This window comes from Pelophylax lessonae (assembly GCF_965119305.1).
Source record: "Pelophylax lessonae genome assembly, chromosome: 2".
Classification (NCBI taxonomy): Eukaryota; Metazoa; Chordata; class Amphibia; order Anura; family Ranidae; genus Pelophylax; species Pelophylax lessonae.
Genome location: NC_138769.1, coordinates 714,703,278 through 714,717,836, shown reverse-complemented (window position 1 = coordinate 714,717,836; position 14,559 = coordinate 714,703,278).

Here is a 14,559-nt window from a genome sequence, read left to right as displayed (position 1 = left end):
ATCCCGGAAGGGTGATCCCGCGGTAAATCCGCCACTGGGACCACCCTTATCGGAAAGCCAACCGCCCACCTTTTAAAAAAATACTGGAGTTATGGCAGCTATCTGCTGCCATAACACCGGTATTTAGGTTTAAACGGAGGACGTATATATACATTGGCCGGTTGGCAAGTGTAGAGTGGCAAATCTGTACTTCCATACTTCCGTAGTTACATAGTAGTTGAGGTTGCATAAAGACAATAGTCCATCCAGTTCAACCTGTGTAGGTGTGTATGGCCGTAATCATTTCTCATACCCCTGAATGTTTTTTGATCCTTGAGATGTACGTCCAAAAGTCTTTTAAACGTAGCCATACTCCTACTACTATTTTTTACTTCTACTTACCTTCTTTTTTTTTTTCCTTTCTAGGCTCCTATGGAGAGGAGTGAGGCTGACGCAATGGAAGAGATCCAGAAAAGTGAGCTGGGTGAGGAAATGAAAGAGACGTGGGAGGAAACACAGAAGAGAGAGGAAGAAATTGAAGAGACAAGGGAGGAAACAGGAGAGAGAGAGAGACGAGGAAATTAAAGAGATGAGGGAGGAGGAAACACAAACAAGAGAGCAGGAAATGGAAGAGACCAGAGAAGAGGAAACACAGGTAGCAGAGAAGATGAAGGAATTGAGGGAAGCTGAAACAGACAAGAGAGGAGGAAACAGATGAGGGAAGAGGAAACCCAGGTAGGAGAGGAAGAAATGAAGGAGACGAAGGAAGAGGAAACACGGGTAGGATGGGAGGAAATTAAGGAGACCAGGGAAGCAGAAACGCAGGAAAGAGTGGAGGAAAATGAAGATATAAAGCAAAGCTATAAATGGCAGACCTATTGTCCTGGAAGAGATAAAGGAAGCCTGGCCAAGTGACGTTGAAGAAAGCACAAGGGAAGAAGACACAAGTGAAGGCAAAAAAATGGAGAACATTTCTGTGCAACTTTACACATCTGGAACCCCAAAAAAACAAACCACGGCAAACCTGTTGCTGCAACGGAAACGGGCAGGAAAAAAAGGGGCAGAAAGCGATGGAGGAAGAGCTAAGGAAAAAGATGAAGTGGGAGGGAGAAGAACGGTTGACGGCCGATGCTCTCGCCAGAGACGAGAGAAGGAGACTTGAGGAGGAAAGAAGGTGATCTCAAAAAGAAAGGACATGAGATGCGAAGAGCTTCCGATATAAGCTGATCCAGTTCCAAAGTGAATACGAATATTCACAATGGAAAGTAAGAGAGGAAGAAGAAAAGAAGAGAGGGAAAGATCAGAAATGGAACAAGGAGGAGCAGAGAGAGGAAGAGGTTACATTCAGCCAGGCCAGCATAGTAAGTATCCCGTAATATTATACTGCTTAGGTAGTTAAAGTGCTTCTAAAGGCTGAAGGTTTCTTTACCTTGATGCATTCTATGCAAAAACCTTCTACATGTATCACCCTCCAACCCCCCCCAGCCCCGATTTTGATCCATCAATGTGCACGAGAGCAGAGACTCTCTCCCTCCTCATTGGCTCAAAGACAGCCAGCAAGGAGGGAGCGGAGGTGTGTGGCAATACCGCACTCTGTGTGTCAGTGGACATGTGCTTGCTCCTGAATGCCCCGATAGCAAGCGGCTACGATAACAAACCACTTTGCCACAGTAAGGTCAACGTAAGCGGTCGACAAGTGGTTAAACCGGTTGCTAGGCAATGACGTTTGCCGTTGCTCCGGTCCTCCAAAACCATAGTCGAGTGAGGGCAAGCTTGCCATCACTCGACATCATGTCTGTGAGGATCCGGGACCGGATTGTTTTCCCCGCTGCCGGCGGGTCCGGTAAGCCGGGAAAAGGATCGGGACGAGACGGGAGGGGGGGCACCTCTTCCGCCATCCCGGAAGGGTGATCCCGCGGTGAATCCGCCACTGGGACCACCCTTATCGGAAAGCCAACCGCCCACCTTTTAAAAAAATACTGGAGTTATGGCAGCTATCTGCTGCCATAACACCGGTATTTAGGTTTAAACGGAGGACGTATATATACATTGGCCGGTTGGCAAGTGTAGAGTGGCAAATCTGTACTTCCATACTTCCGTAGTTACATAGTAGTTGAGGTTGCATAAAGACAATAGTCCATCCAGTTCAACCTGTGTAGGTGTGTATGGCCGTAATCATTTCTCATACCCCTGAATGTTTTTTGATCCTTGAGATGTACGTCCAAAAGTCTTTTAAACGTAGCCATACTCCTACTACTATTTTTTACTTCTACTTACCTTCTTTCTTTTTTTTTCCTTTCTAGGCTCCTATGGAGAGGAGTGAGGCTGACGCAATGGAAGAGATCCAGAAAAGTGAGCTGGGTGAGGAAATGAAAGAGACGTGGGAGGAAACACAGAAGAGAGAGGAAGAAATTGAAGAGACAAGGGAGGAAACAGGAGAGAGAGAGAGAGACGAGGAAATTAAAGAGATGAGGGAGGAGGAAACACAAACAAGAGAGCAGGAAATGGAAGAGACCAGAGAAGATGAAGGAATTGAGGGAAGCTGAAACAGACAAGAGAGGAGGAAACCCAGGTAGGAGAGGAAGAAATGAAGGAGACGAAGGAAGAGGAAACACAGGTAGGATGGGAGGAAATTAAGGAGACCAGGGAAGCAGAAACGCAGGAAAGAGTGGAGGAAAATGAAGATATAAAGCAAAGCTATAAATGGCAGACCTATTGTCCTGGAAGAGATAAAGGAAGCCTGGCCAAGTGACGTTGAAGAAAGCACAAGGGAAGAAGACACAAGTGAAGGCAAAAAAATGGAGAACATTTCTGTGCAACTTTACACATCTGGAACCCCAAAAAAACAAACCACGGCAAACCTGTTGCTGCAACGGAAACGGGCAGGAAAAAAGGGGCAGAAAGCGATGGAGGAAGAGCGAAGGAAAAAGATGAAGTGGGAGGGAGAAGAACGGTTGACGGCCGATGCTCTCGCCAGAGACGAGAGAAGGAGACTTGAGGAGGAAAGAAGGTTATCTCAAAAAGAAAGGACATGAGATGCGAAGAGCTTCCGATATAAGCTGATCCAGTTCCAAAGTGAATACGAATATTCACAATGGAAAGTAAGAGAGGAAGAAGAAAAGAAGAGAGGGAAAGATCAGAAATGGAACAAGGAGGAGCAGAGAGAGGAAGAGGTTACATTCAGCCAGGCCAGCATAGTAAGTATCCCGTAATATTATACTGCTTAGGTAGTTAAAGTGCTTCTAAAGGCTGAAGGTTTCTTTACCTTGATGCATTCTATGCAAAAACCTTCTACATGTATCACCCTCCAACCCCCCCCAGCCCCGATTTTGATCCATCAATGTGCACGAGAGCAGAGACTCTCTCCCTCCTCATTGGCTCAAAGACAGCCAGCAAGGAGGGAGCGGAGGTGTGTGGCAATACCGCACTCTGTGTGTCAGTGGACATGTGCTTGCTCCTGAATGCCCCGATAGCAAGCGGCTACGATAACAAACCACTTTGCCACAGTAAGGTCAACGTAAGCGGTCGACAAGTGGTTAAACCGGTTGCTAGGCAATGACGTTTGCCGTTGCTCCGGTCCTCCAAAACCATAGTCGAGTGAGGGCAAGCTTGCCATCACTCGACATCATGTCTGTGAGGATCCGGGACCGGATTGTTTTCCCCGCTGCCGGCGGGTCCGGTAAGCCGGGAAAAGGATCGGGACGAGACGGGAGGGGGGGCACCTCTTCCGCCATCCCGGAAGGGTGATCCCGCGGTGAATCCGCCACTGGGACCACCCTTATCGGAAAGCCAACCGCCCACCTTTTAAAAAAATACTGGAGTTATGGCAGCTATCTGCTGCCATAACACCGGTATTTAGGTTTAAACGGAGGACGTATATATACATTGGCCGGTTGGCAAGTGTAGAGTGGCAAATCTGTACTTCCATACTTCCGTAGTTACATAGTAGTTGAGGTTGCATAAAGACAATAGTCCATCCAGTTCAACCTGTGTAGGTGTGTATGGCCGTAATCATTTCTCATACCCCTGAATGTTTTTTGATCCTTGAGATGTACGTCCAAAAGTCTTTTAAACGTAGCCATACTCCTACTACTATTTTTTACTTCTACTTACCTTCTTTCTTTTTTTTTCCTTTCTAGGCTCCTATGGAGAGGAGTGAGGCTGACGCAATGGAAGAGATCCAGAAAAGTGAGCTGGGTGAGGAAATGAAAGAGACGTGGGAGGAAACACAGAAGAGAGAGGAAGAAATTGAAGAGACAAGGGAGGAAACAGGAGAGAGAGAGAGAGACGAGGAAATTAAAGAGATGAGGGAGGAGGAAACACAAACAAGAGAGCAGGAAATGGAAGAGACCAGAGAAGAGGAAACACAGGTAGCAGAGAAGATGAAGGAATTGAGGGAAGCTGAAACAGACAAGAGAGGAGGAAACTGAGATGAGGGAAGAGGAAACCCAGGTAGGAGAGGAAGAAATGAAGGAGACGAAGGAAGAGGAAACACGGGTAGGATGGGAGGAAATTAAGGAGACCAGGGAAGCAGAAACGCAGGAAAGAGTGGAGGAAAATGAAGATATAAAGCAAAGCTATAAATGGCAGACCTATTGTCCTGGAAGAGATAAAGGAAGCCTGGCCAAGTGACGTTGAAGAAAGCACAAGGGAAGAAGACACAAGTGAAGGCAAAAAAATGGAGAACATTTCTGTGCAACTTTACACATCTGGAACCCCAAAAAACAAACCACGGCAAACCTGTTGCTGCAACGGAAACGGGCAGGAAAAAAAGGGGCAGAAAGCGATGGAGGAAGAGCTAAGGAAAAAGATGAAGTGGGAGGGAGAAGAACGGTTGACGGCCGATGCTCTCGCCAGAGACGAGAGAAGGAGACTTGAGGAGGAAAGAAGGTGATCTCAAAAAGAAAGGACATGAGATGCGAAGAGCTTCCGATATAAGCTGATCCAGTTCCAAAGTGAATACGAATATTCACAATGGAAAGTAAGAGAGGAAGAAGAAAAGAAGAGAGGGAAAGATCAGAAATGGAACAAGGAGGAGCAGAGAGAGGAAGAGGTTACATTCAGCCAGGCCAGCATAGTAAGTATCCCGTAATATTATACTGCTTAGGTAGTTAAAGTGCTTCTAAAGGCTGAAGGTTTCTTTACCTTGATGCATTCTATGCAAAAACCTTCTACATGTATCACCCTCCAACCCCCCCCCCCCCGCCCCGATTTTGATCCATCAATGTGCACGAGAGCAGAGACTCTCTCCCTCCTCATTGGCTCAAAGACAGCCAGCAAGGAGGGAGCGGAGGTGTGTGGCAATACCGCACTCTGTGTGTCAGTGGACATGTGCTTGCTCCTGAATGCCCCGATAGCAAGCGGCTACGATAACAAACCACTTTGCCACAGTAAGGTCAACGTAAGCGGTCGACAAGTGGTTAAACCGGTTGCTAGGCAATGACGTTTGCCGTTGCTCCGGTCCTCCAAAACCATAGTCGAGTGAGGGCAAGCTTGCCATCACTCGACATCATGTCTGTGAGGATCCGGGACCGGATTGTTTTCCCCGCTGCCGGCGGGTCCGGTAAGCCGGGAAAAGGATCGGGACGAGACGGGAGGGGGGGCACCTCTTCCGCCATCCCGGAAGGGTGATCCCGCGGTGAATTCGCCACTGGGACCACCCTTATCGGAAAGCCAACCGCCCACCTTTTAAAAAAATACTGGAGTTATGGCAGCTATCTGCTGCCATAACACCGGTATTTAGGTTTAAACGGAGGACATATATATACATTGGCCGGTTGGCAAGTGTAGAGTGGCAAATCTGTACTTCCATACTTCCGTAGTTACATAGTAGTTGAGGTTGCATAAAGACAATAGTCCATCCAGTTCAACCTGTGTAGGTGTGTATGGCCGTAATCATTTCTCATACCCCTGAATGTTTTTTGATCCTTGAGATGTACGTCCAAAAGTCTTTTAAACGTAGCCATACTCCTACTACTATTTTTTACTTCTACTTACCTTCTTTTTTTTTCCTTTCTAGGCTCCTATGGAGAGGAGTGAGGCTGACGCAATGGAAGAGATCCAGAAAAGTGAGCTGGGTGAGGAAATGAAAGAGACGTGGGAGGAAACACAGAAGAGAGAGGAAGAAATTGAAGAGACAAGGGAGGAAACAGGAGAGAGAGAGAGAGACGAGGAAATTAAAGAGATGAGGGAGGAGGAAACACAAACAAGAGAGCAGGAAATGGAAGAGACCAGAGAAGAGGAAACACAGGTAGCAGAGAAGATGAAGGAATTGAGGGAAGCTGAAACAGACAAGAGAGGAGGAAACTGAGATGAGGGAAGAGGAAACCCAGGTAGGAGAGGAAGAAAGGAAGGAGACGAAGGAAGAGGAAACACGGGTAGGATGGGAGGAAATTAAGGAGACCAGGGAAGCAGAAACGCAGGAAAGAGTGGAGGAAAATGAAGATATAAAGCAAAGCTATAAATGGCAGACCTATTGTCCTGGAAGAGATAAAGGAAGCCTGGCCAAGTGACGTTGAAGAAAGCACAAGGGAAGAAGACACAAGTGAAGGCAAAAAAATGGAGAACATTTCTGTGCAACTTTACACATCTGGAACCCCAAAAAAACAAACCACGGCAAACCTGTTGCTGCAACAGAAACGGGCAGGAAAAAAAGGGGCAGAAAGCGATGGAGGAAGAGCTAAGGAAAAAGATGAAGTGGGAGGGAGAAGAACGGTTGACGGCCGATGCTCTCGCCAGAGACGAGAGAAGGAGACTTGAGGAGGAAAGAAGGTGATCTCAAAAAGAAAGGACATGAGATGCGAAGAGCTTCCGATATAAGCTGATCCAGTTCCAAAGTGAATACGAATATTCACAATGGAAAGTAAGAGAGGAAGAAGAAAAGAAGAGAGGGAAAGATCAGAAATGGAACAAGGAGGAGCAGAGAGAGGAAGAGGTTACATTCAGCCAGGCCAGCATAGTAAGTATCCCGTAATATTATACTGCTTAGGTAGTTAAAGTGCTTCTAAAGGCTGAAGGTTTCTTTACCTTGATGCATTCTATGCAAAAACCTTCTACATGTATCACCCTCCAACCCCGATTTTGATCCATCAATGTGCACGAGAGCAGAGACTCTCTCCCTCCTCATTGGCTCAAAGACAGCCAGCAAGGAGGGAGCGGAGGTGTGTGGCAATACCGCACTCTGTGTGTCAGTGGACATGTGCTTGCTCCTGAATGCCCCGATAGCAAGCGGCTACGATAACAAACCACTTTGCCACAGTAAGGTCAACGTAAGCGGTCGACAAGTGGTTAAACCGGTTGCTAGGCAATGACGTTTGCCGTTGCTCCGGTCCTCCAAAACCATAGTCGAGTGAGGGCAAGCTTGCCATCACTCGACATCATGTCTGTGAGGATCCGGGACCGGATTGTTTTCCCCGCTGCCGGCGGGTCCGGTAAGCCGGGAAAAGGATCGGGACGAGACGGGAGGGGGGGCACCTCTTCCGCCATCCCGGAAGGGTGATCCCGCGGTAAATCCGCCACTGGGACCACCCTTATCGGAAAGCCAACCGCCCACCTTTTAAAAAAATACTGGAGTTATGGCAGCTATCTGCTGCCATAACACCGGTATTTAGGTTTAAACGGAGGACGTATATATACATTGGCCGGTTGGCAAGTGTAGAGTGGCAAATCTGTACTTCCATACTTCCGTAGTTACATAGTAGTTGAGGTTGCATAAAGACAATAGTCCATCCAGTTCAACCTGTGTAGGTGTGTATGGCCGTAATCATTTCTCATACCCCTGAATGTTTTTTGATCCTTGAGATGTACGTCCAAAAGTCTTTTAAACGTAGCCATACTCCTACTACTATTTTTTACTTCTACTTACCTCCTTTTTTTTTTTCCTTTCTAGGCTCCTATGGAGAGGAGTGAGGCTGACGCAATGGAAGAGATCCAGAAAAGTGAGCTGGGTGAGGAAATGAAAGAGACGTGGGAGGAAACACAGAAGAGAGAGGAAGAAATTGAAGAGACAAGGGAGGAAACAGGAGAGAGAGAGAGACGAGGAAATTAAAGAGATGAGGGAGGAGGAAACACAAACAAGAGAGCAGGAAATGGAAGAGACCAGAGAAGATGAAGGAATTGAGGGAAGCTGAAACAGACAAGAGAGGAGGAAACCCAGGTAGGAGAGGAAGAAATGAAGGAGACGAAGGAAGAGGAAACACAGGTAGGATGGGAGGAAATTAAGGAGACCAGGGAAGCAGAAACGCAGGAAAGAGTGGAGGAAAATGAAGATATAAAGCAAAGCTATAAATGGCAGACCTATTGTCCTGGAAGAGATAAAGGAAGCCTGGCCAAGTGACGTTGAAGAAAGCACAAGGGAAGAAGACACAAGTGAAGGCAAAAAAATGGAGAACATTTCTGTGCAACTTTACACATCTGGAACCCCAAAAAAACAAACCACGGCAAACCTGTTGCTGCAACGGAAACGGGCAGGAAAAAAAGGGGCAGAAAGCGATGGAGGAAGAGCTAAGGAAAAAGATGAAGTGGGAGGGAGAAGAACGGTTGACGGCCGATGCTCTCGCCAGAGACGAGAGAAGGAGACTTGAGGAGGAAAGAAGGTGATCTCAAAAAGAAAGGACATGAGATGCGAAGAGCTTCCGATATAAGCTGATCCAGTTCCAAAGTGAATACGAATATTCACAATGGAAAGTAAGAGAGGAAGAAGAAAAGAAGAGAGGGAAAGATCAGAAATGGAACAAGGAGGAGCAGAGAGAGGAAGAGGTTACATTCAGCCAGGCCAGCATAGTAAGTATCCCGTAATATTATACTGCTTAGGTAGTTAAAGTGCTTCTAAAGGCTGAAGGTTTCTTTACCTTGATGCATTCTATGCAAAAACCTTCTACATGTATCACCCTCCAACCCCCCCCCCCCCCCCCCAGCCCCGATTTTGATCCATCAATGTGCACGAGAGCAGAGACTCTCTCCCTCCTCATTGGCTCAAAGACAGCCAGCAAGGAGGGAGCGGAGGTGTGTGGCAATACCGCACTCTGTGTGTCAGTGGACATGTGCTTGCTCCTGAATGCCCCGATAGCAAGTGGCTACGATAACAAACCACTTTGCCACAGTAAGGTCAACGTAAGCGGTCGACAAGTGGTTAAACCGGTTGCTAGGCAATGACGTTTGCCGTTGCTCCGGTCCTCCAAAACCATAGTCGAGTGAGGGCAAGCTTGCCATCACTCGACATCATGTCTGTGAGGATCCGGGACCGGATTGTTTTCCCCGCTGCCGGCGGGTCCGGTAAGCCGGGAAAAGGATCGGGACGAGACGGGAGGGGGGGCACCTCTTCCGCCATCCCGGAAGGGTGATCCCGCGGTGAATCCGCCACTGGGACCACCCTTATCGGAAAGCCAACCGCCCACCTTTTAAAAAAATACTGGAGTTATGGCAGCTATCTGCTGCCATAACACCGGTATTTAGGTTTAAACGGAGGACGTATATATACATTGGCCGGTTGGCAAGTGTAGAGTGGCAAATCTGTACTTCCATACTTCCGTAGTTACATAGTAGTTGAGGTTGCATAAAGACAATAGTCCATCCAGTTCAACCTGTGTAGGTGTGTATGGCCGTAATCATTTCTCATACCCCTGAATGTTTTTTGATCCTTGAGATGTACGTCCAAAAGTCTTTTAAACGTAGCCATAGTCCTACTACTATTTTTTACTTCTACTTACCTTCTTTTTTTTTTTTCCTTTCTAGGCTCCTATGGAGAGAAGTGAGGCTGACGCAATGGAAGAGATCCAGAAAAGTGAGCTGGGTGAGGAAATGAAAGAGACGTGGGAGGAAACACAGAAGAGAGAGGAAGAAATTGAAGAGACAAGGGAGGAAACAGGAGAGAGAGAGAGACGAGGAAATTAAAGAGATGAGGGAGAAGGAAACACAAACAAGAGAGCAGGAAATGGAAGAGACCAGAGAAGATGAAGGAATTGAGGGAAGCTGAAACAGACAGGAGAGGAGGAAACTGAGATGAGGGAAGAGGAAACCCAGGTAGGAGAGGAAGAAATGAAGGAGACGAAGGAAGAGGAAACACAGGTAGGATGGGAGGAAATTAAGGAGACCAGGGAAGCAGAAACGCAGGAAAGAGTGGAGGAAAATGAAGATATAAAGCAAAGCTATAAATGGCAGACCTATTGTCCTGGAAGAGATAAAGGAAGCCTGGCCAAGTGACGTTGAAGAAAGCACAAGGGAAGAAGACACAAGTGAAGGCAAAAAAATGGAGAACATTTCTGTGCAACTTTACACATCTGGAACCCCAAAAAAACAAACCACGGCAAACCTGTTGCTGCAACGGAAACGGGCAGGAAAAAAAGGGGCAGAAAGCGATGGAGGAAGAGCTAAGGAAAAAGATGAAGTGGGAGGGAGAAGAACGTTTGACGGCCGATGCTCTCGCCAGAGACGAGAGAAGGAGACTTGAGGAGGAAAGAAGGTGATCTCAAAAAGAAAGGACATGAGATGCGAAGAGCTTCCGATATAAGCTGATCCAGTTCCAAAGTGAATACGAATATTCACAATGGAAAGTAAGAGAGGAAGAAGAAAAGAAGAGAGGGAAAGATCAGAAATGGAACAAGGAGGAGCAGAGAGAGGAAGAGGTTACATTCAGCCAGGCCAGCATAGTAAGTATCCCGTAATATTATACTGCTTAGGTAGTTAAAGTGCTTCTAAAGGCTGAAGGTTTCTTTACCTTGATGCATTCTATGCAAAAACCTTCTACATGTATCACCCTCCAACCCCGATTTTGATCCATCAATGTGCACGAGAGCAGAGACTCTCTCCCTCCTCATTGGCTCAAAGACAGCCAGCAAGGAGGGAGCGGAGGTGTGTGGCAATACCGCACTCTGTGTGTCAGTGGACATGTGCTTGCTCCTGAATGCCCCGATAGCAAGCGGCTACGATAACAAACCACTTTGCCACAGTAAGGTCAACGTAAGCGGTCGACAAGTGGTTAAACCGGTTGCTAGGCAATGACGTTTGCCGTTGCTCCGGTCCTCCAAAACCATAGTCGAGTGAGGGCAAGCTTGCCCTCACTTGACATCATGTCTGTGAGGATCCGGGACCGGATTGTTTTCCCCGCTGCCGGCGGGTCCGGTAAGCCGGGAAAAGGATCGGGACGAGACGGGAGGGGGGGCACCTCTTCCGCCATCCCGGAAGGGTGATCCCGCGGTGAATTCGCCACTGGGACCACCCTTATCGGAAAGCCAACCGCCCACCTTTTAAAAAAATACTGGAGTTATGGCAGCTATCTGCTGCCATAACACCGGTATTTAGGTTTAAACGGAGGACGTATATATTCATTGGCCGGTTGGCAAGTGTAGAGTGGCAAATCTGTACTTCCATACTTCCGTAGTTACATAGTAGTTGAGGTTGCATAAAGACAATAGTCCATCCAGTTCAACCTGTGTAGGTGTGTATGGCCGTAATCATTTCTCATACCCCTGAATGTTTTTTGATCCTTGAGATGTACGTCCAAAAGTCTTTTAAACGTAGCCATACTCCTACTACTATTTTTTACTTCTACTTACCTTCTTTTTTTTTCCTTTCTAGGCTCCTATGGAGAGGAGTGAGGCTGACGCAATGGAAGAGATCCAGAAAAGTGAGCTGGGTGAGGAAATGAAAGAGACGTGGGAGGAAACACAGAAGAGAGAGGAAGAAATTGAAGAGACAAGGGAGGAAACAGGAGAGAGAGAGAGAGACGAGGAAATTAAAGAGATGAGGGAGGAGGAAACACAAACAAGAGAGCAGGAAATGGAAGAGACCAGAGAAGAGGAAACACAGGTAGCAGAGAAGATGAAGGAATTGAGGGAAGCTGAAACAGACAAGAGAGGAGGAAATTGAGATGAGGGAAGAGGAAACCCAGGTAGGAGAGGAAGAAATGAAGGAGACGAAGGAAGAGGAAACACAGGTAGGATGGGAGGAAATTAAGGAGACCAGGGAAGCAGAAACGCAGGAAAGAGTGGAGGAAAATGAAGATATAAAGCAAAGCTATAAATGGCAGACCTATTGTCCTGGAAGAGATAAAGGAAGCCTGGCCAAGTGACGTTGAAGAAAGCACAAGGGAAGAAGACACAAGTGAAGGCAAAAAAATGGAGAATATTTCTGTGCAACTTTACACATCTGGAACCCCAAAAAAACAAACCACGGCAAACCTGTTGCTGCAACGGAAACGGGCAGGAAAAAAAGGGGCAGAAAGCGATGGAGGAAGAGCTAAGGAAAAAGATGAAGTGGGAGGGAGAAGAACGGTTGACGGCCGATGCTCTCGCCAGAGACGAGAGAAGGAGACTTGAGGAGGAAAGAAGGTGATCTCAAAAAGAAAGGACATGAGATGCGAAGAGCTTCCGATATAAGCTGATCCAGTTCCAAAGTGAATACGAATATTCACAATGGAAAGTAAGAGAGGAAGAAGAAAAGAAGAGAGGGAAAGATCAGAAATGGAACAAGGAGGAGCAGAGAGAGGAAGAGGTTACATTCAGCCAGGCCAGCATAGTAAGTATCCCGTAATATTATACTGCTTAGGTAGTTAAAGTGCTTCTAAAGGCTGAAGGTTTCTTTACCTTGATGCATTCTATGCAAAAACCTTCTACATGTATCACCCTCCAACCCCCCCCCCAGCCCCGATTTTGATCCATCAATGTGCACGAGAGCAGAGACTCTCTCCCTCCTCATTGGCTCAAAGACAGCCAGCAAGGAGGGAGCGGAGGTGTGTGGCAATACCGCACTCTGTGTGTCAGTGGACATGTGCTTGCTCCTGAATGCCCCGATAGCAAGCGGCTACGATAACAAACCACTTTGCCACAGTAAGGTCAACGTAAGCGGTCGACAATTGGTTAAACCGGTTGCTAGGCAATGACGTTTGCCGTTGCTCCGGTCCTCCAAAACAATAGTCGAGTGAGGGCAAGCTTGCCATCACTCGACATCATGTCTGAGAGGATCCGGGACCGGATTGTTTTCCCCGCTGCCGGCGGGTCCGGTAAGCCGGGAAAAGGATCGGGACGAGACGGGAGGGGGGGCACCTCTTCCGCCATCCCGGAAGGGTGATCCCGCGGTGAATCCGCCACTGGGACCACCCTTATCGGAAAGCCAACCGCCCACCTTTTAAAAAAATACTGGAGTTATGGCAGCTATCTGCTGCCATAACACCGGTATTTAGGTTTAAACGGAGGACGTATATATACATTGGCCGGTTGGCAAGTGTAGAGTGGCAAATCTGTACTTCCATACTTCCGTAGTTACATAGTAGTTGAGGTTGCATAAAGACAATAGTCCATCCAGTTCAACCTGTGTAGGTGTGTATGGCCGTAATCATTTCTCATACCCCTGAATGTTTTTTGATCCTTGAGATGTACGTCCAAAAGTCTTTTAAACGTAGCCATACTCCTACTACTATTTTTTACTTCTACTTACCTTCTTTTTTTTTCCTTTCTAGGCTCCTATGGAGAGGAGTGAGGCTGACGCAATGGAAGAGATCCAGAAAAGTGAGCTGGGTGAGGAAATGAAAGAGACGTGGGAGGAAACACAGAAGAGAGAGGAAGAAATTGAAGAGACAAGGGAGGAAACAGGAGAGAGAGAGAGAGACGAGGAAATTAAAGAGATGAGGGAGGAGGAAACACAAACAAGAGAGCAGGAAATGGAAGAGACCAGAGAAGAGGAAACACAGGTAGCAGAGAAGATGAAGGAATTGAGGGAAGCTGAAACAGACAAGAGAGGAGGAAACTGAGATGAGGGAAGAGGAAACCCAGGTAGGAGAGGAAGAAAGGAAGGAGACGAAGGAAGAGGAAACACGGGTAGGATGGGAGGAAATTAAGGAGACCAGGGAAGCAGAAACGCAGGAAAGAGTGGAGGAAAATGAAGATATAAAGCAAAGCTATAAATGGCAGACCTATTGTCCTGGAAGAGATAAAGGAAGCCTGGCCAAGTGACGTTGAAGAAAGCACAAGGGAAGAAGACACAAGTGAAGGCAAAAAAATGGAGAACATTTCTGTGCAACTTTACACATCTGGAACCCCAAAAAAACAAACCACGGCAAACCTGTTGCTGCAACAGAAACGGGCAGGAAAAAAAGGGGCAGAAAGCGATGGAGGAAGAGCTAAGGAAAAAGATGAAGTGGGAGGGAGAAGAACGGTTGACGGCCGATGCTCTCGCCAGAGACGAGAGAAGGAGACTTGAGGAGGAAAGAAGGTGATCTCAAAAAGAAAGGACATGAGATGCGAAGAGCTTCCGATATAAGCTGATCCAGTTCCAAAGTGAATACGAATATTCACAATGGAAAGTAAGAGAGGAAGAAGAAAAGAAGAGAGGGAAAGATCAGAAATGGAACAAGGAGGAGCAGAGAGAGGAAGAGGTTACATTCAGCCAGGCCAGCATAGTAAGTATCCCGTAATATTATACTGCTTAGGTAGTTAAAGTGCTTCTAAAGGCTGAAGGTTTCTTTACCTTGATGCATTCTATGCAAAAACCTTCTACATGTATCACCCTCCAACCCCCCCCAGCCCCGATTTTGATCCATCAATGTGCACGAGAGCAGAGACTCTCTCCCTCCTCATTGGCTCAAAG